Here is a 24,337-nt window from a genome sequence, read left to right on the forward strand (position 1 = left end):
ACTCCAATCTTTCGGTTAACACCACCACTTGGCTCAACCCATCCAGAGATGGATGGGTTGAGCCATCCAGAGATGGATGGCTCAACCCATCCATCTCTGATCATGAAGTGTTTCCTAACAATTATACTGCCTACCGTAAAGATAGGCCGAATCATGGGGGTGGTGTTTTCTTGTTAGTTCACGCGTCCCTTTCATCCGCTAATCTTGATATCGGTAATGACGCTGTCGAATCTGTCTGGAGTACTGTTACAGTCAGTAACAATTTTTCTTTTGTAGCTGGGACGTTTTATCGACCGCCCGCCGCGAACTCCAGTATTTTGCAATTATTAGGTGACATCGTTTCACAGGCGTCTGACCGTACGATATTATTAGCAGGTGATTTTAATTTACCCGATCTAAAATGGCAAAGTCATTCATGCGAGGTGCTGCATGCCAGCCGTAATAACCTAGAAATGAAGAACATTGTTGACACTTTTGGGTTGATACAGTACGTTTTAGAACCCACAAGACTTAAGCATACCCTTGATCTTCTCTTTTGTAACTCCCCTAATTTAGTAAGTAACGTCGATATCATTCCAGGCATTAGTGACCATCAGGTTGTAGTAGCAGGCGTTATAACAAAAATTCAAAAAATCACGAAGAGTATCAGAAGAAAGTTGTTCTTTTTTGACAAAGGCGACTATCCGTCAATTTCCGCAAGGCTTCTTGATTATTTGCCTGTATTTGAATGCTTGGTAGAGGAACACAGTGTAGAGTATTTGTGGAACACCTTTAAAAATGAGATACTCGAACTCTCAGAGCAGTACATACCAAGTATGGATTCGGCTAAGCTTAAGAAACGTAAAAAACCGTGGGTGACTTACAGTATCCTGAAACTAATTAAGAAACGAAGACGGGTATTCAAAAAATACAATAAAATGAAAGGTAAAGTTCATTATAAGAAGCTACAGGAGCTAACACGTGAATATAAAGAAGAATCAGTAAATGCAAAGCAGCATTTTTTTAAACGATTGAATGAAAATATAAGTACAAATCCTAAACCTTTCTGGCAATATCTAAAGGGATGTGGGTCTGATCCGGTTGGAATAAATGAACTTATTTTCGATGGACGCACTCTTTCCAATGATAGGATAAAGCCACGTGCCTAAATAACTACTTCCAATCCGTTTTTCTTCCTAAATCTGCATTGAGCTCATCCTTGACAAGTAGCAGTGTTCCTCTCATGGAACCTCTTGTAATTAGTGTCAGCGGTATTGAGGCCTTGCTCAGGAATCTCGACGACAGTAAAGCTATCGGCCCTGACGGTGTCTCTCCAAGAGTTTTAAAACAGTGCGTTAACCCCATTTCGCTCTACCTTTACCTGATCTTTGAAAAATCACTAAGCACTGGCCAGTTGCCACAAGACTGGAAAGTGGCAAATGTAGTCCCGATCCACAAAGGAGGTCCTAAAAAAGATGTCACGAATTATAGACCTATTTCGCTTACCTCGATATCATGTAAAATCATTGAACATGTAATATATAAGGCTCTAATGAAGCATTTATTAGATTACGATTTGTTAACAAAGACTCAACACGGTTTTCGTAAAGGCTTTTCCTGTACGACCCAACTTCTCGAGTTCTACAACGATCTAGTATCCGAAATTGATCTAGGTGGGCAAACAGACTGCATCTTTTTAGATTTCAGTAAAGCTTTCGACACTGTTTCGCATCCTCTGCTCCTCGAAAAATTACGAATATTTAATATAGATGAGAGAATTTTTAATTGGATAGAGAATTACCTGTCACAACGCCGCCAATGTGTTGTCCTGAATGGTACTAAGTCGGAATTTCTAGAGGTCACTTCGGGCGTCCCCCAGGGATCTGTATTGGGGCCTCTGCTATTCATAATTTTTATAAATGACATTAACAAAGATATAAGCTCAAGTATACGGCTCTTTGCTGATGATTGCGTAGTCTACAGAAAAATTCAGAAAGAACATGATGTCCTTGAATTGCAGGCTGATCTTGCACGTATTCATCAATGGTGCCTTAAGTGGCAAATGAAGTTAAACACAAATAAGTGCGTTCATGTGTGTTTTACAAAGAAGAAAAAAATATTTGATGCAAATTTTTGTCTAGGAGGAAATAAATTAGATAAAAAATACTCGTACAAATATTTGGGTGTATTGCTGTCGCATGATTGTTCCTGGAATGCACATGTGGATTATGTGGTTTCCAAAGCCGCGATAGCGTTGAATTATATTCAAAGGAATTTGAGATGTGCAGATCCTAACCTTAGAAGCACGGCCTACCTCACTTGTATTCGTCCAATCTTGGAGTATGCCTGTACTCTTTGGGACCCAACACAAACAGGTTTGATAAATAAATTAGAAAAAATACAAAACAGAGCAGCCAGGTTTGTTTTGGGTCGGTACGGACAAAAGCAGAGTTGTACCGAAATGAAAAAGGAGTTAAACTGGGAGTTACTGTCGTCCCGTCGCAAAAAATTGCGTTTGAAGCTTTTATACCAGATATTTCATAAAAAAACGGGACTAGACAGCGACACTTACTTAAAAAGACCAGATTACATATCTCAACGTACAGACCACATACACAAAATAAAGCCGTGCCGGGCCAGGACGAACCTGTATTCAAACTCGTTTTTTGTTAAAACTATTAACGAATGGAATTGTTTGACATCTAAGCAAGTGTGCAGTGTTAATGAAGATGTATTTTTTTCAACTTTGTAACCCCCCTGCTGTAACGCCTCTGGCAAAGCGGGGATATGTATGAATAAAGAATAAATAAAAAAACAACCGATCGCGCTAGCCAATTGCGCCACGGAGACAGTCCTGCTCCACTCTCACCACCATGAGAACATATCTTCAAAGCTATCAGCCCAAAGAAAAAGAAGCGCCGCACCACCACCAGGTGGGCTCGAACCTCCAACCTTTCGGTTAACAGCCGATCGCGCTAGCCAATTGCGCCCCGGAGACAGTCCTGCTCCACTCTCACCACCATCAGAACATATCTTCAAAGCTATCAGCCCAAAGAAAAAGAAACGCCGCACCACCTAGAGTGGGCTCGAACCTCCAACCTCTCGGTTAACAGCCGATCGCGCTAGCCAATGGCGCCACGGAGACAGTCGTGCTCCGCTCTCACCACCGTCAGAACATTTCTTCAGAGCTATCAGCCCAAAGAAAAAAAAAGCGCCACACCACCACCGGGTAGGCTCGAACCTCCTGCCTTTCGGTTAACGGCCGATCGCGCTAGCCAATTGCGCCACGGAGACAGTCGTGCTCCACTCTCAGCACCGTCAGAACATATCTTCAAAGCTATCAGCGCAAAGAAAAAAGCAACACACCACTCCCGGGAGGGCTCGAAATTTCAACCTTTCGGTTAACAGCCGATCGCGCTAGCCAATTGCGCCACGGAGACAGTCGTGCTTCACTCTTACCACCGTCAGAACATTTCTTCAGAGCTATCAGCCCAAGGAAAAAGAAACGCTGCACCACCACCGGGTGGGCTCGAACTTCCAACCTTTTGGTTAACAGCCGATCGCGCTAGCCACTGGCGCCACGGAGACAGTCGTGCTCCGCTCTCACCACCATCAGAACATATCTTCAAAGCTATCAGCGCAAAGAAAAAAGCAACACACCACTCCCGGGAGGGCTCGAAATTCCAACCTTTCGGTTAACAGCCGATCGCGCTAGCCAATTGCTCCACGGAGACAGTCGTGCTTCACTCTCCCCACCATCAGAACATACCTTCAACGCCATCAGCGCAAAGCAAAAAAAGCGACACACCGTCCACAGGTGGGCTCGAAACTCCAATCTTTCGGTTAACAACCGATCGCGCTAGCCAATTGCGCCACGGAGACACTCCTTTTCCACTCTCACCACCATCACAACATATATTCAAAGCTATCAGCCCAAAGAAAAAAAAGCGCCGCAGCACCACCGGGTGGGCTCGAACCTCACCTTTCGGTTAACAGCCGATCGCGCTCGCCAGTTGCGCCCCGGAGACAGTCCTGCTCTACTCTCACCACCATCAGAACATATCTTCAAAGCTATCAGCCCAAAGAAACAAAAGCGCCGCACCAGCACCGGGTGGGATCGAACCTCCAGCCTTTCGGTTAACGGCCGAACGCGCTAGGCAATTGCGCTACGGAGACAGTCGTGCTCCACTCTCACCACCGTCAGAACATTTCCTCAGAGCTATCAGCCCAAAGGAAAAAAAGCGCCGCACCTCCACCGAGTGGGCTCGAACCTCCAACCTTTCGGTTAAGGGCCCATCGCGCTAGCCAACTGCGGCACGGAGACAGTCGTGCTTCACTCTCACCACCATCAGAACATATCTTCAAAGCTATCAGCGCAAAGAAAAAAGCAACACACCACTCCCGGGAGGGCTCGAAATTCCAACCTTTCGGTTAATAGCCGATTGCGCAAGCCCATAGCGCCATGGAGACAGTCGTGCTCCAATCTCCCCACCATCAGGACATATCTTCAAAGCTATCAGCGCAAAGAAAAAAGCAACACACCACTCCCGGGAGGGATCGAACCTCCAACTTTTCGGTTAACAGCCGATCGCGCTAGCCAATTCCACCACGGAGACAGTCGTGCTCCACTCCCACCACCGTCAGAACATTTCCTCAGAGCTATCAGCCCAAAGGAAAAAAAGCGCCGCACCTCCACCGAGTGGGCTCGAACCTCCAGCCTTTCGGTTAAGGGCCCATTGCGCTAGCCAATTGCGCCACGGAGACAGTCGTGCTTCACTCTCACCACCATCAGAACATACCTTCAACGCCATCAGCGCAAAGCAAAAAAAAAAGCGACACACGGTCCACAGGTGGGCTCGAAACTCCAATCTTTCGGTTAACAACCGATCGCGCTAGCCAATTGTGCCACGGAGACAAACCTGCTCCACTCTCACCACCATGAGAACACATCTTTACAGCTATCAGCCCAAATAAAAAGAAGCGCCGCACCACCACCGGGTGGGCTCGAATCTCCAACATTTCGGTTAACAGCCGATCGCGCTAGCCAATTGCGCCCCGGAGACAGTCCTGCTCCACTCTCACCACCATCAGAACATATCTTGAAAGCTATCAGCGCAAAGAAAAAAGCAACACACCACTCCCGGGAGGGCTCGAAATTCCAACCTTTCGGTTAACAGCCGATCGCGCTAGGCAATTGCGCCACGGAGACAGTATAGAGCAGCACTCCCACCTCCGTCAGAACATTTCTTCAGAGCTATCAGCCCATTAAAAAAAAAAGCGCCGCACCTCCACCGGGTGGGCTCGAACCTCCAGCCTTTCGGTTAACAGCCGATCGCGCTAGCCAGTTGCGCCACGGAGACAGTCGTGCTCCACTCTCACCACCATCAGAACATATCTCCAAAGCTATCAGCGCAAAGAAAAGAGCAACACACCACTCCCGGGAAGGCTCTAAACTACAACCTTTCGGCTAACAGCCAATCGCGCTAGCCAATTGCGCCACGGAGACAGTAGCGCAGCACTCCCACCTCCGTCAGGATATTTCTTCAGAGCTATCAGCCCAAAGAAAAAAAAGCGCCGCACCACCTCCGGGTGGGCTCAAACCTCCAAACTTTCGGTTAACAGCCGGATGCGCTAGACCATTGCGCCACGGAGACAGTCGTGCTCCACTCTCACCACCGTCAGAACATTTCTTCAGACTATCAGCCCAAATAAAAAAAAGCGCCGCACCACCACCGGGTGGGCTCGAACCTCCAACCTTTCGGTTAACAGCCGATCGCGCTAGCCAATTGCGCCCCGGAGACAGTCCTGCTCCACTCTCACCACCATCAGAACATATCTTCAAAGCTATCAGCCCAAAGAAAAAGAAACGCCGCACCACCTAGGGTGGGCTCGAACCTCCAACCTCTCGGTTAACAGCCGATCGCGCTAGCCAATGGCGCCACGGAGACAGTCGTGCTCCGCTCTCACCACCGTCAGAACATTTCTTCAGAGCTATCAGCCCAAAGAAAAAAAAGCGCCACACCACCACCGGGTAGGCTCGAACCTCCTGCCTTTCGGTTAACGGCCGATCGCGCTAGCCAATTGCGCCACGGAGACAGTCGTGCTCCACTCTCAGCACCGTCAGAACATATCTTCAAAGCTATCAGCGCAAAGAAAAAAGCAACACACCACTCCCGGGAGGGCTCGAAATTCCAACCTTTCGGTTAACAGCCGATCGCGCTAGCCAATTGCGCCACGGAGACAGTCGTGCTTCACTCTTACCACCGTCAGAACATTTCTTCAGAGCTATCAGCCCAAGGAAAAAGAAACGCTGCACCACCACTGGGTGGGCTCGAACTTCCAACCTTTTGGTTAACAGCCGATCGCGCTAGCCACTGGCGCCACGGAGACAGTCGTGCTCCGCTCTCACCACCATCAGAACATACCTTCAACGCCATCAGCGCAAAGCAAAAAAAGCGACACACCGTCCACAGGTGGGCTCGAAACTCCAATCTTTCGGTTAACAACCGATCGCGCTAGCCAATTGCGCCACGGAGACACTCCTTTTCCACTCTCACCACCATCAGAACGTATATTCAAAGCTATCAGCCCAAAGAAAAAAAAGCGCCGCAGCACCACCGGGTGGGCTCGAACCTCACCTTTCGGTTAACAGCCGATCGCGCTCGCCAGTTGCGCCCCGGAGACAGTCCTGCTCTACTCTCACCACCATCAGAACATATCTTCAAAGCTATCAGCCCAAAGAAACAAAAGCGCCGCACCAGCACCGGGTGGGATCGAACCTCCAGCCTTTCGGTTAACGGCCGAACGCGCTAGGCAATTGCGCTACGGAGACAGTCGTGCTCCACTCTCAGCACCGTCAGAACATTTCCTCAGAGCTATCAGCCCAAAGGAAAAAAAGCGCCGCACCTCCACCGAGTGGGCTCGAACCTCCAACCTTTCGGTTAAGGGCCCATCGCGCTAGCCAACTGCGGCACGGAGACAGTCGTGCTTCACTCTCACCACCATCAGAACATATCTTCAAAGCTATCAGCGCAAAGAAAAAAGCAACACACCACTCCCGGGAGGGCTCGAAATTCCAACCTTTCGGTTAACAGCCGATTGCGCAAGCCAATAGCGCCATGGAGACAGTCGTGCTCCAATCTCCCCACCATCAGGACATATCTTCAAAGCTATCAGCGCAAAGAAAAAAGCAACACACCACTCCCGGGAGGGATCGAACCTCCAACTTTTCGGTTAACAGCCGATCGCGCTAGCCAATTCCACCACGGAGACAGTCGTGCTCCACTCCCACCACCGTCAGAACATTTCCTCAGAGCTATCAGCCCAAAGGAAAAAAAGCGCCGCACCTCCACCGAGTGGGCTCGAACCTCCAACCTTTCGGTTAAGGGCCCATTGCGCTAGCCAATTGCGCCACGGAGACAGTCGTGCTTCACTCTCACCACCATCAGAACATACCTTCAACGCCATCAGCGCAAAGCAAAAAAAAGCGACACACGGTCCACAGGTGGGCTCGAAACTCCAATCTTTCGGTTAACAACCGATCGCGCTAGCCAATTGCGCCCCGGAGACAGTCCTGCTCCACTCTCACCACCATCAGAACATATCTTGAAAGCTATCAGCGCAAAGAAAAAAGCAACACACCACTCCCGGGAGGGCTCGAAATTTCAACCTTTCGGTTAACAGCCGATCGCGCTAGGCAATTGCGCCACGGAGACAGTATAGAGCAGCACTCCCACCTCCGTCAGAACATTTCTTCAGAGCTATCAGCCCATAGAAAAAAAAGCGCCGCACCTCCACCGGGTGGGCTCGAACCTCCAGCCTTTCGGTTAACAGCCGATCGCGCTAGCCAATTGCGCCACGGAGACAGTCGTGCTCCACTCTCACCACCATCAGAACATATCTCCAAAGCTATCAGCGCAAAGAAAAGAGCAACACAACACTCCCGGGAAGGCTCGAAACTACCACCTTTCGGCTAACAGCCAATCGCGCTAGCCAATTGCGCCACGGAGACAGTAGCGCAGCACTCCCACCTCCGTCAGGATATTTCTTCAGAGCTATCAGCCCAAAGAAAAAAAAGCGCCGCACCACCTCCGGGTGGGCTCGAACCTCCAAACTTTCGGTTAACAGCCGGAGGCGCTAGACCATTGCGCCACGGAGACAGTCGTGCTCCACTCTCACCACTGTCAGAACATTTCTTCAGACTATCAGCCCAAAGAAAAAAAAAAGCGCAGCACCACCACCGGGTGGGCTCGAACCTCCAACCTTCAGGTTAACAGCCGAACGCGCTAGCCAATTGCGCCACGGAGACAGTCTTGCTCCACTCTCACCACCGTCAGAACATTTCTTCAGAGCTATCGGCTCAAAGAAGAAAAAGCGCCGCACCACCACCGGGTGGGCTCGAACCTCCAACCTTTCGGTTAACAGCCGATCGCGCTAGCCAATTGGGCCAAGGAGGCAGTCGTGCTCCACTCTCAAACTGTCAGAACATTTCTTCAGAGCTATCAGCCCAAAGAAAAAGAAACGCCGCACCACCACCGGGTGGGCTCGAACCTCCATCCTCTAGGTTAACAGCCGATCGCGCTAGGCAATGGCGCCACGGAGACAGTCGTGCTCCGCTCTCACCACCGTCAGAACATTTCTTCAGAGCTATCAGCCCAAAGAAAAAAAAGCGCCACACCACCACCGGGTGGGCTCGAACCTCCTGCCTTTCGTGTAACGGCCGAACGCGCTAGCCAATTGCGCCACGCAGACAGTGGTGCTCCACTCTCACCACTGTCAGAACATTTCTTCAGAGCTATCAGCCCAAAGAAAAAAAAGCGCCGCACCACCACCGGGTGGGCTCGAGCCTCCAACCTTAAGGTTAACGGCCGATCGCGCTAGCCACTGGCGCCACGGAGAAAGTCGTGCTCCGCTCTCACCACCATCAGAACATTTCTTCAGAGCTATCAGCCCAAAGAAAAAAGCAACACACCACTCCCGGGAGGGCTCGAAATTCCAACCTTTCGGTTAACAGCCGATCGCGCTAGGCAATTGCGCCACGGAGACAGTATAGAGCAGCACTCCCACCTCCGTCAGAACATTTCTTCACAGCTATCAGCCCAAAGAAAAAAAAAGCGCCGCACCTCCACCAAGTGGGCACGAACCTCCAGCCTTTCGGTTAACAGCCGATCGCGCTAGCCAATTGCGCCACGGAGACAGTCCTGCTCCACTCTCACCACCATCAGAACATATCTCCAAAGCTATCAGCGCGAAGAAAAGAGCAACACACCACTCCCTGGAAGGCTCGAAACTACAATCTTTCGGTTAACAGCCGATCGCACTAGCCAATTGCGCCACGGAGACAGTAGCGCAGCACTCCCACCTCCGTCAGGATATTTCTTCAGAGCTATCAGCCCAAAGAAAAAAAAGCGCCGCACCACCACCGGGTGGGCTCGAACCTCAAAACTTTCGGTTAACAGCCGGATGCGCTAGCCCATTGCGCCACGGAGACAGTCGTGCTCCACTCTCACCACCGTCAGAACATTTCCTCAGAGCTATCAGCCCAAAGGAAAAAAAGCGCCGCACCTCCACCGAGTGGTCTCGAACCTCCAACCTTTCGGTTAACAGCCCATCGTGCCACATAATTGGGCCACGGAGGCAGTCCTGCTCCACTCTCACCACCATCAGAACATATCTTCAAAGCTATCAGCCCAAAGAAAAAGAAACGCCGCACCACCTAGGGTGGGCTCGAACCTCCAACCTCTCAGTTAACAGCCGATCGCGCTAGCCAATGGCGCCACGGCGACAGTCGTGCTCCGCTCTCACCACCGTCAGAACATTTCTTCAGACCTATCAGCCCAAAGAAAAAAAAAGCGCCGCACCACCACCGGGTGGGCTCGAACTTCCAACCTTTAGGTTAACAGCCGAACGCGCTAGCCGATTGCGCCACGGAGACAGTCGTGCTCCACTGTCACCACCGTCAGAACATTTCTTCAGAGCTATCAGCTCAAAGAAGAAAAAGCGCCGCACCACCACCGGGTGGGCTCGAACCTCCAACCTTTCGGTTAACAGCCGATTGCGCTAGCCAATTGGGCCACGGAAGCAGTCGTGCTCCACTCTCACCACTGTCAGAACATTTCTTCAGAGCTATCAGCCCAAAAAACAGAAACGCCGCACCACCACCGGGTGGGCTCGAACCTCCAACCTCTCGGTTAACAGCCGATCGCGCTAGCCAATGGCGCCACAAAGACAGTCGTGCTCCGCTCTCACCACCGTCAGAACATTTCTCCAGAGCTATCAGCGCAAAGAAAAAAGCAACACACCACTCCCGGGAGGGATCGAACCTCCAACTTTTCATTTAGCAGCCGCTCGCGCTAGCCAGTTGCGCCACGGAGACAGTCGTGCTCCACTTTCACCACCGTCAGAACATTTCCTCAGAGCTATCAGCCCAAAGGAAAAAAAGCGCCGCACCTCCACCGAGTGGGCTCGAACCTCCAACCTTTAGGTTAACAGCCGAACGCGCTAGGCAATTCTGCCACGGAGACAGTCGTGCTCCACTCTCACCACCGTCAGAACATTTCTTCAGAGCTATCAGCTCAAAGAAGAAAAAGCGCCGCACCACCACCGGGTGGGCTCGGACCTCCAACCTCTCGGTTAACAGCCGATCGCGCTAGCCAATTGCGCCACGGAGACAGTCGTGCTCCGCTCGCACCACCGTCAGAACATTTCTTCAGCGCTATCAGCCCAAAGAAAAAAAAGCGCCACACCACCACCGGGTGGGCTCGAACCTCCAGCCTTTCGGTTAACGGCCGAACGCGCTAGCTAAATGCGCCACGGAGACAGTCGTGCTGCACTCTCACCACCGCAGAACATTTCTTCACACTATCAGCCCAAAGAAAAAAACCGCCGCACCACCACTGGGTGGGCTCGAACCTCCAACCTTTCGGTTAACAGCCGAACGCGCTAGCCAATTGCGCCACGGAGACAGTCGTGCTCCAATCTCCCCACCATCAGAACATATCTTTAAAGCTATCAGCGCAAAGAAAAAAGCAACACACCACTCCCGGGAGGGATTGATCCTCCAACTTTTCGGTTAACAGCCGATCGCACTAGCCAATTGCGCCACGGAGACAGTCGTGCTCCACTCTCACCACCGTCAGAACATTTCCTCAGAGCTATCAGCCCAAAGGAAAAAAAGCGCCGCACATCCACCGAGTGGGCTTGAACCTCCAACCTTTCGGTTAAGGGCCCATTGCGCTAGCCAATTGCGCCACGCAGACAGACGTGCTCCAATCTCACCACCGCAGAACTTTTCTTCACACTATCAGCCCAAAGAAAAAAAGCGCCGCACCACCACCGGGGGGGCTCGAACCTCCAACCTTTCGGTTAACAGCCGATCGCGCTAGCCAATTGCGCCACGCAGACAGTCGTGCTTCACTCTCACCACCATCAGAACATACCTTCAACGCCATCAGCGCAAAGCAAAAAAAGCGACACACCTTCCACAGGTGGGCTCGAAACTCCAATCTTTCGGTTAACAACCGATCGCGCTAGCCAATTGCGCCAAGGAGACAGTCCTGCTCCACTCTCACCACCATGAGAACATATCTTCAAAGCTATCAGCCCAAAGAAAAAGAAGCGCCGCACCACCACCGGGTGGGCTCGAACCTCCAACCTTTCGGTTAACAGCCGATCGCGCTAGCCAATTGCGCCCCGGAGACAGTCCTGCTCCACTCTCACCACCATCAGAACATATCTTCAAAGCTATCAGCCCAAAGAAAAAGAAACGCCGCACCACCTAGGGTGGGCTCGAACCTCCAACCTCTCAGTTAACAGCCGATCGCGCTAGCCAATGGCGCCACGGCGACAGTCGTGCTCCGCTCTCACCACCGTCAGAACATTTCTTCAGACCTATCAGCCCAAAGAAAAAAAAAGCGCCACACCACCACCGGGTGGGCTCGAACCTCCTGCCTTTCGTGTAACGGCCGAACGCGCTAGCCAATTGCGCCACGCAGACAGTGGTGCTCCACTCTCACCACTGTCAGAACATTTCTTCAGAGCTATCAGCCCAAAGAAAAAAAAGCGCCGCACCACCACCGGGTGGGCTCGAGCCTCCAACCTTAAGGTTAACGGCCGATCGCGCTAGCCAATTGCGCCAAGGAGACAGTTGTGCTTCACTCTTACCACCGTCAGAACATTTCTTCAGAGCTATCAGCCCAAAGAAAAAGAAACGCCGCACCACCACCGGGTGGGCTCGAACTTCCAACCTTTTGGTTAACAGCCGATCGCGCTAGCCACTGGCGCCACGGAGAAAGTCGTGCTCCGCTCTAACCACCATCAGAACATTTCTTCAGAGCTATCAGCCCAAAGAAAAAAGCAACACACCACTCCCGGGAGGGCTCGAAATTCCAACCTTTCGGTTAACAGCCGATCGCGCTAGGCAATTGCGCCACGGAGACAGTATAGAGCAGCACTCCCACCTCCGTCAGAACATTTCTTCAGAGCTATCAGCCCAAAGAAAAAAAAAGCGCCGCACCTCCACCAAGTGGGCTCGAACCTCCAGCCTTTCGGTTAACAGCCGATCGCGCTAGCCAATTGCGCCACGGAGACAGTCCTGCTCCACTCTCACCACCATCAGAACATATCTCCAAAGCTATCAGCGCGAAGAAAAGAGCAACACACCACTCCCTGGAAGGCTCGAAACTACAATCTTTCGGTTAACAGCCGATCGCACTAGCCAATTGCGCCACGGAGACAGTAGCGCAGCACTCCCACCTCCGTCAGGATATTTCTTCAGAGCTATCAGCCCAAAGAAAAAAAAGCGCCGCACCACCACCGGGTGGGCTCGAACCTCAAAACTTTCGGTTAACAGCCGGATGCGCTAGCCCATTGCGCCACGGAGACAGTCGTGCTCCACTCTCACCACCGTCAGAACATTTCCTCAGAGCTATCAGCCCAAAGGAAAAAAAGCGCCGCACCTCCACCGAGTGGTCTCGAACCTCCAACCTTTCGGTTAACAGCCCATCGTGCCACATAATTGCGCCACGGAGACAGTCGTGCTCCACTCTCACCACCGTCAGAACATTTCTTCAGACTATCAGCCCAAAGAAAAAAAAGCGCCGCACCACCACCGGGTGGGCTCGAACTTCCAACCTTTAGGTTAACAGCCGAACGCGCTAGCCGATTGCGCCACGGAGACAGTCGTGCTCCACTGTCACCACCGTCAGAACATTTCTTCAGAGCTATCAGCTCAAAGAAGAAAAAGCGCCGCACCACCACCGGGTGGGCTCGAACCTCCAACCTTTCGGTTAACAGCCGATCGCGCTAGCCAATTGGGCCACGGAAGCAGTCGTGCTCCACTTTCACCACTGTCAGAACATTTCTTCAGAGCTATCAGCCCAAAAAACAGAAACGCCGCACCACCACCGGGTGGGCTCGAACCTCCAACCTCTCGGTTAACAGCCGATCGCGCTAGCCAATGGCGCCACAAAGACAGTCGTGCTCCGCTCTCACCACCGTCAGAACATTTCTCCAGAGCTATCAGCGCAAAGAAAAAAGCAACACACCACTCCCGGGAGGGATCGAACCTCCAACTTTTCATTTAGCAGCCGCTCGCGCTAGCCAGTTGCGCCACGGAGACAGTCGTGCTCCACTTTCACCACCGTCAGAACATTTCCTCAGAGCTATCAGCCCAAAGGAAAAAAAGCGCCGCACCTCCACCGAGTGGGCTCGAACCTCCAACCTTTAGGTTAACAGCCGAACGCGCTAGGCAATTCTGCCACGGAGACAGTCGTGCTCCACTCTCACCACCGTCAGAACATTTCTTCAGAGCTATCAGCTCAAAGAAGAAAAAGCGCCGCACCACCACCGGGTGGGCTCGGACCTCCAACCTTTCGGTTAACAGCCGATCGCGCTAGCCAATTGGGCCACGGAGGCAGTCGTGCTCCACTCTCACCAATGTCAGAACATTTCTTCAGAGCTACCAGCCCAAAGAAAAAGAAACGCCGCACCACCACCGGGTGGGCTCGAACCTCCAACCTCTCGGTTAACAGCCGATCGCGCTAGCCAATTGCGCCACGGAGACAGTCGTGCTCCGCTCGCACCACCGTCAGAACATTTCTTCAGCGCTATCAGCCCAAAGAAAAAAAAGCGCCACACCACCGGGTGGGCTCGAACCTCCAGCCTTTCGGTTAACGGCCGAACGCGCTAGCTAAATGCGCCACGGAGACAGTCGTGCTGCACTCTCACCACCGCAGAACATTTCTTCACACTATCAGCCCAAAGAAAAAAACCGCCGCACCACCACTGGGTGGGCTCGAACCTCCAACCTTTCGGTTAACAGCCGAACGCGCTAGCCAATTGTGCCACGGAGACAGTCGTGCTCCAATCTCCCCACCATCAGAACATATCTTTAAAGCTATCAGCGCAAAGAAAAAAGCAACACACCACTCCCGGGAGGGATTGATCCTCCAACTTTTCGGTTAACAGCCGATCGCACTAGCCAATTGCGCCACGGAGACAGTCGTGCTCCACTCTCACCACCGTCAGAACATTTCCTCAGAGCTATCAGCCCAAAGGAAAAAAAGCGCCGCACATCCACCGAGTGGGCTTGAACCTCCAACCTTTCGGTTAAGGGCCCATTGCGCTAGCCAATTGCGCCACGCAGACAGACGTGCTCCAATCTCACCACCGCAGAACTTTTCTTCACACTATCAGCCCAAAGAAAAAAAGCGCCGCACCACCACCGGGGGGGGGCTCGAACCTCCAACCTTTCGGTTAACAGCCGATCGCGCTAGCCAATTGCGCCACGCAGACAGTCGTGCTTCACCCTCACCACCATCAGAACATACTTTCAACGCCATCAGCGCAAAGCAAAAAAAAGCGACACACCTTCCACAGGTGGGCTCGAAACTCCAATCTTTCGGTTAACAACCGATCGCGCAAGCCAATTGCGCCAAGGAGACAGTCCTGCTCCACTCTCACCACCATGAGAACATATCTTCAAAGCTATCAGCCCAAAGAAAAAGAAGCGCCGCACCACCACCGGGTGGGCTCGAACCTCCAACCTTTCGGTTAACAGCCGATCGCGCTAGCCAATTGCGCCCCGGAGACAGTCCTGCTCCACTCTCACCACCATCAGAACATATCTTCAAAGCTATCAGCCCAAAGAAAAAGAAACGCCGCACCACCTAGGGTGGGCTCGAACCTCCAACCTCTCAGTTAACAGCCGATCGCGCTAGCCAATGGCGCCACGGCGACAGTCGTGCTCCGCTCTCACCACCGTCAGAACATTTCTTCAGACCTATCAGCCCAAAGAAAAAAAAAGCGCCACACCACCACCGGGTAGGCTCGAACCTCCTGCCTTTCGGTTAACGGCCGATCGCGCTAGCCAATTGCGCCACGGAGACAGTCGTGCTCCACTCTCACCACCGTCAGAACATATCTTCAAAGCTATCAGCGCAAAGAAAAAAGCAACACACCACTCCCGGGAAGGCTCGAAATTCCAACCTTTCGGTTAACAGCCGATCGCGCTAGCCAATTGCGCCACGCAGACAGTCGTGCTTCACTCTTACCACCGTCAGAACATTTCTTCAGAGCTATCAGCCCAAGGAAAAAGAAACGCTGCACCACCACCGGGTGGGCTCGAACTTCCAACCTTTTGGTTAACAGCCGATCGCGCTAGCCACTGGCGCCACGGAGACAGTCGTGCTCCGCTCTCACCACCATCAGAACATATCTTCAAAGCTATCAGCGCAAAGAAAAAAGCAACACACCACTCCCGGGAGGGCTCGAAATTCCAACCTTTCGGTTAACAGCCAATCGCGCTAGCCAATTGCGCCACGGAGACAGTCGTGCTTCACTCTCACCACCATCAGAACATACCTTCCACGCCATCAGCGCAAAGCAAAAAAAGCGACACACCGTCCACAGGTGGGCTCGAAACTCCAATCTTTCGGTTAACAACCGATCGCGCTAGCCAATTGCGCCACGGAGACACTCCTTTTCCACTCTCACCACCATCAGAACATATCTTCAAAGCTATCAGCCCAAAGAAAAAAAAGCGCCGCAGCACCACCGGGTGGGCTCGAACCTCACCTTTCGGTTAACAGCCGATCGCGCTCGCCAGTTGCGCCCCGGAGACAGTCCTGCTCTACTCTCACCACCATCAGAACATATCTTCAAAGCTATCAGCCCAAAGAAACAAAAGCGCCGCACCAGCACCGGGTGGGATCGAACCTCCAGCCTTTCGGTTAACGGCCGAACGCGCTAGGCAATTGCGCTACGGAGACAGTCGTGCTCCACTCTCACCACCGTCAGAACATTTCCTCAGAGCTATCAGCCCAAAGGAAAAAAAGCGCCGCACCTCCACCGAGTGGGCTCGAACCTCCAACCTTTCGGTTAAGGGCCCATTGCGCTAGCCAATTGCGCCACGGAGACAGTCGTGCTTCACTCTCACCACCATCAGAACATACCTTCAACGCCATCAGCGCAAAGCAAAAAAAAGCGACACATGGTCCACAGGTGGGCTCGAAACTCCAATCTTTCGGTTAACAACCGATCGCGCTAGCCAATTGTGCCACGGAGACAAACCTGCTCCACTCTCACCACCATGAGAACACATCTTTAAAGCTATCAGCCCAAATAAAAAGAAGCGCCGCACCACCACCAGGTGGGCTCGAATCTCCAACATTTCGGTTAACAGCCGATCGCGTTAGCCAATTGCGCCCCGGAGACAGTCCTGCTCCACTCTCACCACCATCAGAACATATCTTCAAAGCTATCAGCGCAAAGAAAAAAGCAACACACCACTCCCGGGAGGGCTCGAAATTCCAACCTTTCGGTTAACAGCCGATTGCGCAAGCCAATAGCGCCATAGAGACAGTCGTGCTCCAATCTCCCCACCATCAGGACATATCTTCAAAGCTATCAGCGCAAAGAAAAAAGCAACACACCACTCCCGGGAGGGATCGAACCTCCAACTTTTCGGTTAACAGCCGATCGCGCTAGCCAATTCCACCACGGAGACAGTCGTGCTCGACTCCCACCATCGTCAGAACATTTCCTCAGAGCTGTCAGCCCAAAAGAAAAAAAGCGCCGCACCTCCACCGAGTGGGCTCGAACCTCCAACCTTTCGGTTAAGGGCCCATTGCGCTAGCCAATTGCGCCACGGAGACAGTCGTGCTTCACTCTCACCACCATCAGAACATACCTTCAACGCCATCAGCGCAAAGCAAAAAAAAGCGACACACGGTCCACAGGTGGGCTCGAAACTCCAATCTTTCGGTTAACAACCGATCGCGCTAGCCAATTGTGCCACGGAGACAAACCTGCTCCACTCTCACCACCATGAGAACACATCTTTAAAGCTATCAGCCCAAATAAAAAGAAGCGCCGCACCACCACCGGGTGGGCTCGAATCTCCAACATTTCGGTTAACAGCCGATCGCGCTAGCCAATTGCGCCCCGGAGACAGTCCTGCTCCACTCTCACCACCATCAGAACATATCTTCAAAGCTATCAGCGCAAAGAAAAAAGCAACACACCACTCCCGGGAGGGCTCGAAATTCCAACCTTTCGGTTAACAGCCGATCGCGCTAGGCAATTGCGCCACGGAGACAGTATAGAGCAGCACTCCCACCTCCGTCAGAACATTTCTTCAGAGCTATCAGCCCATAGAAAAAAAAGCGCCGCACCTCCACCGGGTGGGCTCGAACCTCCAGCCTTTCGGTTAACAGCCGATCGCGCTAGCCAATTGCGCCACGGAGACAGTCGTGCTCCACTCTCACCACCATCAGAACATATCTCCAAAGCTATCAGCGCAAAGAAAAGAGCAACACACCACTCCCGGGAAGGCTCGAAACTACAACCTTTCGGCTAACAGCCAATCGCGCTAGCCAATTGCGCCACGGAGACAGTAGCGCAGCACTCCCACCTCCGTCAGGATATTTCTTCAGAGCTATCAGCCCAAAGAAAAAAAAGCGCCGCACCACCTCCGGGTGGGCTCGAACCTCCAAACTTTCGGTTAACAGCCGGATGCGCTAGACCATTGCGCCACGGAGACAGTCGTGCTCCACTCTCACCACCGTCAGAACATATCTTCAAAGCTATCAGCCCAAAGAAAAAAAAGCAACACACCACTCCCGGGAGCACTCGATTCTCCAACCTTTCGGTTAACAGCCGATCGCGCTAGCCAACTGCGCCACGAAGACAGTCCTGCTCCACTCTCACCACCGTCAGATCATTTCTTCAGAGCTGTCAGCCCAAAGGAAAAAAAGCGCCGGACCACCACCGGGTGGGCTCGAACCTCCAACCTTTCGGTTAACAGCCGATCGTGCTAGCCAATTGGGCCAAGGAGGCAGTCGTGCTCCACTCTCACCACTGTCAGAACATTTCTTCAGTGCTATCAGCCCAAAGAAAAAGAAACGCCGCACCACCACCGGGTGGGCTCGAACCTCCATCCTCTCGGTTAACAGCCGATCGCGCTAGGCAATGGCGCCACGGAGACCGTCGTGCTCCGCTCTCACCACCGTCAGAACATTTCTTCAGAGCTATCAGCGCAAAGAAAAAAAAGCGCCACACCACCACTGGGTGGGCTCGAACCTCCTGCCTTTCGGTTAACGACCGAACGCGCTAGCCAATTGCGCCACGGAGACAGTGGTGCTCCACTCTCACCACTGTCAGAACATTTCTTCAGAGCTATCAGCCCAAAGAAAAAAAAGCGCCGCACCACCACCGGGTGGGCTCGAGCCTCCAACCTTAAGGTTAACGGCCGATCGCGCTAGCCAATTGCGCCAAGGAGAGAGTCGTGCTTCACTCTTACCACCGTCAGAACATTTCTTCAGAGCTATCAGTCCAAAGAAAAAGAAACGCCGCACCACCACCGGGTGGGCTCGAACTTCCAACCTTTTGGTTAACAGCCGATCGCGCTAGCCACTGGCGCCACGGAGACAGTCGTGCTCCGCTCTCACCACCATCAGAACATTTCTTCATAGCTATCAGCCCAAAGAAAAAAGCGACACACCACTCCCGGGAGGGCTCGAAATTCCAACCTTTCGGTTAACAGCCGATCGCGCTAGGCAATTGCGCCACGGAGACAGTATAGAGCAGCACTCCCATCTCTGTCAGAACATTTCTTCAGAGCTATCAGCCCAAAGAAAAAAAAAGCGCCGCACCTCCACCAAGTGGGCTCGAACCTCCAGCCTTTCGGTAAACAGCCGATCGCGCTAGCCAATTGCGCCACGGAGACAGTCGTGCTCCACTCTCACCACCATCAGAACATATCTCCAAAGCTATCAGCGCGAAGAAAAGAGCAACACACCACTCCCTGGAAGGCTTGAAACTACAACCTTTCGGTTAACAGCCGATCGCACTAGCCAATTGCGCCACGGAGACAGTATCGCAGCACTCCCACCTCCGTCAGGATATTCCTTCAGAGCTATCAGCCCAAAGAAAAAAAAGCGCCGCACCACCACCGGGTGGGCTCGAACCTCAAAACTTTCGGTTAACAGCCGGATGCGCTAGCCCATTGCGCCACGGAGACAGTCGTGCTCCACTCTCACCACCATCAGAACATATCTCCAAAGCTATCAGCGCAAAGAAAAGAGCAACACACCACTCCCGGGAAGGCTCGAAACTACAACCTTTCGGCTAACAGCCAATCGCGCTAGCCAATTGCGCCACGGAGACAGTAGCGCAGCACTCCCACCTCCGTCAGGATATTTCTTCAGAGCTATCAGCCCAAAGAAAAAAAAGCGCCGCACCACCTCCGGGTGGGCTCGAACCTCCAAACTTTCGGTTAACAGCCGGATGCGCTAGACCATTGCGCCACGGAGACAGTCGTGCTCCACTCTCACCACTGTCAGAACATTTCTTCAGACTATCAGCCCAAAGAAAAAAAAAGCGCCGCACCACCACCGGGTGGGCTCGAACCTCCAACCTTCAGGTTAACAGCCGAACGCGCTAGCCAATTGCGCCACGGAGACAGTCTTGCTCCACTCTCACCACCGTCAGAACATTTCTTCAGAGCTATCGGCTCAAAGAAGAAAAAGCGCCGCACCACCACCGGGTGGGCTGGAACCTCCAACCTTTCGGTTAACAGCCGATCGCGCTAGCCAATTGGGCCAAGGAGGCAGTCGTGCTCCACTCTCAAACTGTCAGAACATTTCTTCAGAGCTATCAGCCCAAAGAAAAAGAAACGCCGCACCACCACAGGGTGGGCTCGAACCTCCATCCTCTCGGTTAACAGCCGATCGCGCTAGGCAATGGCGCCACGGAGACAGTCGTGCTCCGCTCTCACCACCGTCAGAACATTTCTTCAGAGCTATCAGCCCAAAGAAAAAAAAGCGCCACACCACCACCGGGTGGGCTCGAACCTCCTGCCTTTCGGTTAACGGCCGAACGCGCTAGCCAATTGCGCCACGGAGACAGTGGTGCTCCACTCTCACCACTGTCAGAACATTTCTTCAGAGCTATCAGCCCAAAGAAAAAAAAAAGCGCCGCACCACCACCGGGTGGGCTCGAGCCTCCAACCTTAGGGTTAACGGCCGATCGCGCTAGCCAATTGCGCCAAGGAGACAGTCGTGCTTCACTCTTACCACCGTCAGAACATTTCTTCAGAGCTATCAGCCCAAAGAAAAAGAAACGCCGCACCACCACCGGGTGGGCTCGAACTTCCAACCTTTTGGTTAACAGCCGATCGCGCTAGCCACTGGCGCCACGGAGACAGTCGTCCTCCGCTCTCACCACCATCAGAACATATCTCCAAAGCTATCAGCGCGAAGAAAAGAGAAACACACCACTCCCTGGAAGGCTCGAAACTACAACCTTTCGGTTAACAGCCGATCGCACTAGCCAATTGCGCCACGGAGACAGTAGCGCAGCACACCCACCTCCGTCAGGATATTTCTTCACAGCTATCAGCCCAAAGAAAAAAAAGCGCCGCACCACCACCGGGTGGGCTCGAACCTCAAAACTTTCGGTTAACAGCCGGATGCGCTAGCCCATTGCGCCACGGAGACAGTCGTGCTCCACTCTCACCACCGTTAGAACATTTCTTCGGAGCTGTCAGGGCAAAGGAAAAAAACCGCCTCACCACCACCGGGTGAGCTCGAACCTCCAACCTTTCGGTTAACAGCCGATTGCGCTAGCCAATAGCGCCACGGAGACAGTCGTGCTTCAATATCCCCACCATCAGAACATATCTTCAAAGCTATCAGCGCAAAGAAAAAAGCAACACACCACTCTCGGGAGGGATCGAACCTCCAACGTTTCGATTAACAGCCGATTGCGCAAGCCAATAGCGCCATAGAGACAGTCGTGCTCCAATCTCCCCACCATCAGGACATATCTTCAAAGCTATCAGCGCAAAGAAAAAAGCAACACACCACTCCCGGGAGGGATCGAACCTCCAACTTTTCGGTTAACAGCCGATCGCGCTAGCCAATTCCACCACGGAGACAGTCGTGCTCGACTCCCACCATCGTCAGAACATTTCCTCAGAGCTATCAGCCCAAAAGAAAAAAAGCGCCGCACCTCCACCGAGTGGGCTCGAACCTCCAACCTTTCGGTTAAGGGCCCATTGCGCTAGCCAATTGCGCCACGGAGACAGTCGTGCTTCACTCTCACCACCATCAGAACATACCTTCAACGCCATCAGCGCAAAGCAAAAAAAAGCGACACACGGTCCACAGGTGGGCTCGAAACTCTAATCTTTCGGTTAACAACCGATCGCGCTAGAAAATTGTGCCACGGAGACAAACCTGCTTCACTCTCACCACCATGAGAACACATCTTTAAAGCTATCAGCCCAAATAAAAAGAAGCGCCGCACCACCACCGCGTGGGCTCGAATCTCCAACATTTCGGTTAACAGCCGATCGCGCTAGCCAATTGCGCCCCGGAGACAGTCCTGCTCCACTCTCACCACCATCAGAACATATCTTCAAAGCTATCAGCGCAAAGAAAAAAGCAACACACCACTCCCGGGAGGGCTCGAAATTCCAACCTTTCGGTTAACAGCCGATCGCGCTAGGCAATTGCGCCACGGAGACAGTATAGAGCAGCACTCCCACCTCCGTCAGAACATTTCTTCAGAGCTATCAGCCCATAGAAAAAAAAGCGCCGCACCTCCACCGGGTGGGCTCGAACCTCCAGCCTTTCGGTTAACAGCCGATCGCGCTAGCCAATTGCGCCACGGAGACAGTCGTGCTCCACTCTCACCACCATCAGAACATATCTCCAAAGCTATCAGCGCAAAGAAAAGAGCAACACACCACTCCCGGGAAGGCTCGAAACTACAACCTTTCGGCTAACAGCCAATCGCGCTAGCCAATTGCGCCACGGAGACAGTAGCGCAGCACTCCCACCTCCGTCAGGATATTTCTTCAGAGCTATCAGCCCAAAGAAAAAAAAGCGCCGCACCACCTCCGGGTGGGCTCGAACCTCCAAACTTTCGGTTAACAGCCGGATGCGCTAGACCATTGCGCCACGGAGACAGTCGTGCTCCACTCTCACCACCGTCAGAACATATCTTCAAAGCTATCAGCCCAAAGAAAAAAAAGCAACACACCACTCCCGGGAGCACTCGATTCTCCAACCTTTCGGTTAACAGCCGATCGCGCTAGCCAACTGCGCCACGAAGACAGTCCTGCTCCACTCTCACCACCGTCAGATCATTTCTTCAGAGCTGTCAGCCCAAAGGAAAAAAAGCGCCGGACCACCACCGGGTGGGCTCGAACCTCCAACCTTTCGGTTAACAGCCGATCGTGCTAGCCAATTGGGCCAAGGAGGCAGTCGTGCTCCACTCTCACCACTGTCAGAACATTTCTTCAGAGCTATCAGCCCAAAGAAAAAGAAACGCCGCACCACCACCGGGTGGGCTCGAACCTCCATCCTCTCGGTTAACACCCGATCGCGCTAGGCAATGGCGCCACGGAGACCGTTGTGCTCCGCTCTCACCACCGTCAGAACATTTCTTCAGAGCTATCAGCCCAAAGAAAAAAAAGCGCCACACCACCACTGGGTGGGCTCGAACCTCCTGCCTTTCGGTTAACGACCGAACGCGCTAGCCAATTGCGCCACGGAGACAGTGGTGCTCCACTCTCACCACTGTCAGAACATTTCTTCAGAGCTATCAGCCCAAAGAAAAAAAAGCGCCGCACCACCACCGGGTGGGCTCGAGCCTCCAACCTTAAGGTTAACGGCCGATCGCGCTAGCCAATTGCGCCAAGGAGAGAGTCGTGCTTCACTCTTACCACCGTCAGAACATTTCTTCAGAGCTATCGGTCCAAAGAAAAAGAAACGCCGCACCACCACCGGGTGGGCTCGAACTTCCAACCTTTTGGTTAACAGCCGATCGCGCTAGCCACTGGCGCCACGGAGACAGTCGTGCTCCGCTCTCACCACCATCAGAACATTTCTTCAGAGCTATCAGCCCAAAGAAAAAAGCGACACACCACTCCCGGGAGGGCTCGAAATTCCAACCTTTCGGTTAACAGCCGATCGCGCTAGGCAATTGCGCCACGGAGACAGTATAGAGGAGCACTCCCATCTCTGTCAGAACATTTCTTCAGAGCTATCAGCCCAAAGAAAAAAAAAGCGCCGCACCTCCACCAAGTGGGCTCGAACCTCCAGCCTTTCGGTAAACAGCCGATCGCGCTAGCCAATTGCGCCACGGAGACAGTCGTGCTCCACTCTCACCACCATCAGAACATATCTCCAAAGCTATCAGCGCGAAGAAAAGAGCAACACACCACTCCCTGGAAGGCTCGAAACTACAACCTTTCGGTTAACAGCCGATCGCACTAGCCAATTGCGCCACGGAGACAGTATCGCAGCACTCCCACCTCCGTCAGGATATTCCTTCAGAGCTATCAGCCCAAAGAAAAAAAAGCGCCGCACCACCACCGGGTGGGCTCGAACCTCAAAACTTTCGGTTAACAGCCGGATGCGCTAGCCCATTGCGCCACGGAGACAGTCGTGCTCCACTCTCACCACCATCAGAACATATCTCCAAAGCTATCAGCGCAAAGAAAAGAGCAACACACCACTCCTGGGAAGGCTCGAAACTACAACCTTTCGGCTAACAGCCAATCGCGCTAGCCAATTGCGCCACGGAGACAGTAGCGCAGCACTCCCACCTCCGTCAGGATATTTCTTCAGAGCTATCAGCCCAAAGAAAAAAAAGCGCCGCACCACCTCCGGGTGGGCTCGAACCTCCAAACTTTCGGTTAACAGCCGGATGCGCTAGACCATTGCGCCACGGAGACAGTCGTGCTCCACTCTCACCACTGTCAGAACATTTCTTCAGACTATCAGCCCAAAGAAAAAAAAAGCGCCGCACCACCACCGGGTGGGCTCGAACCTCCAACCTTCAGGTTAAC

The sequence above is a fragment of the Rhipicephalus microplus genome, unplaced genomic scaffold (genome assembly GCF_043290135.1).
Source record: "Rhipicephalus microplus isolate Deutch F79 unplaced genomic scaffold, USDA_Rmic scaffold_40, whole genome shotgun sequence".
NCBI classification, from domain to species: Eukaryota; Metazoa; Arthropoda; class Arachnida; order Ixodida; family Ixodidae; genus Rhipicephalus; species Rhipicephalus microplus.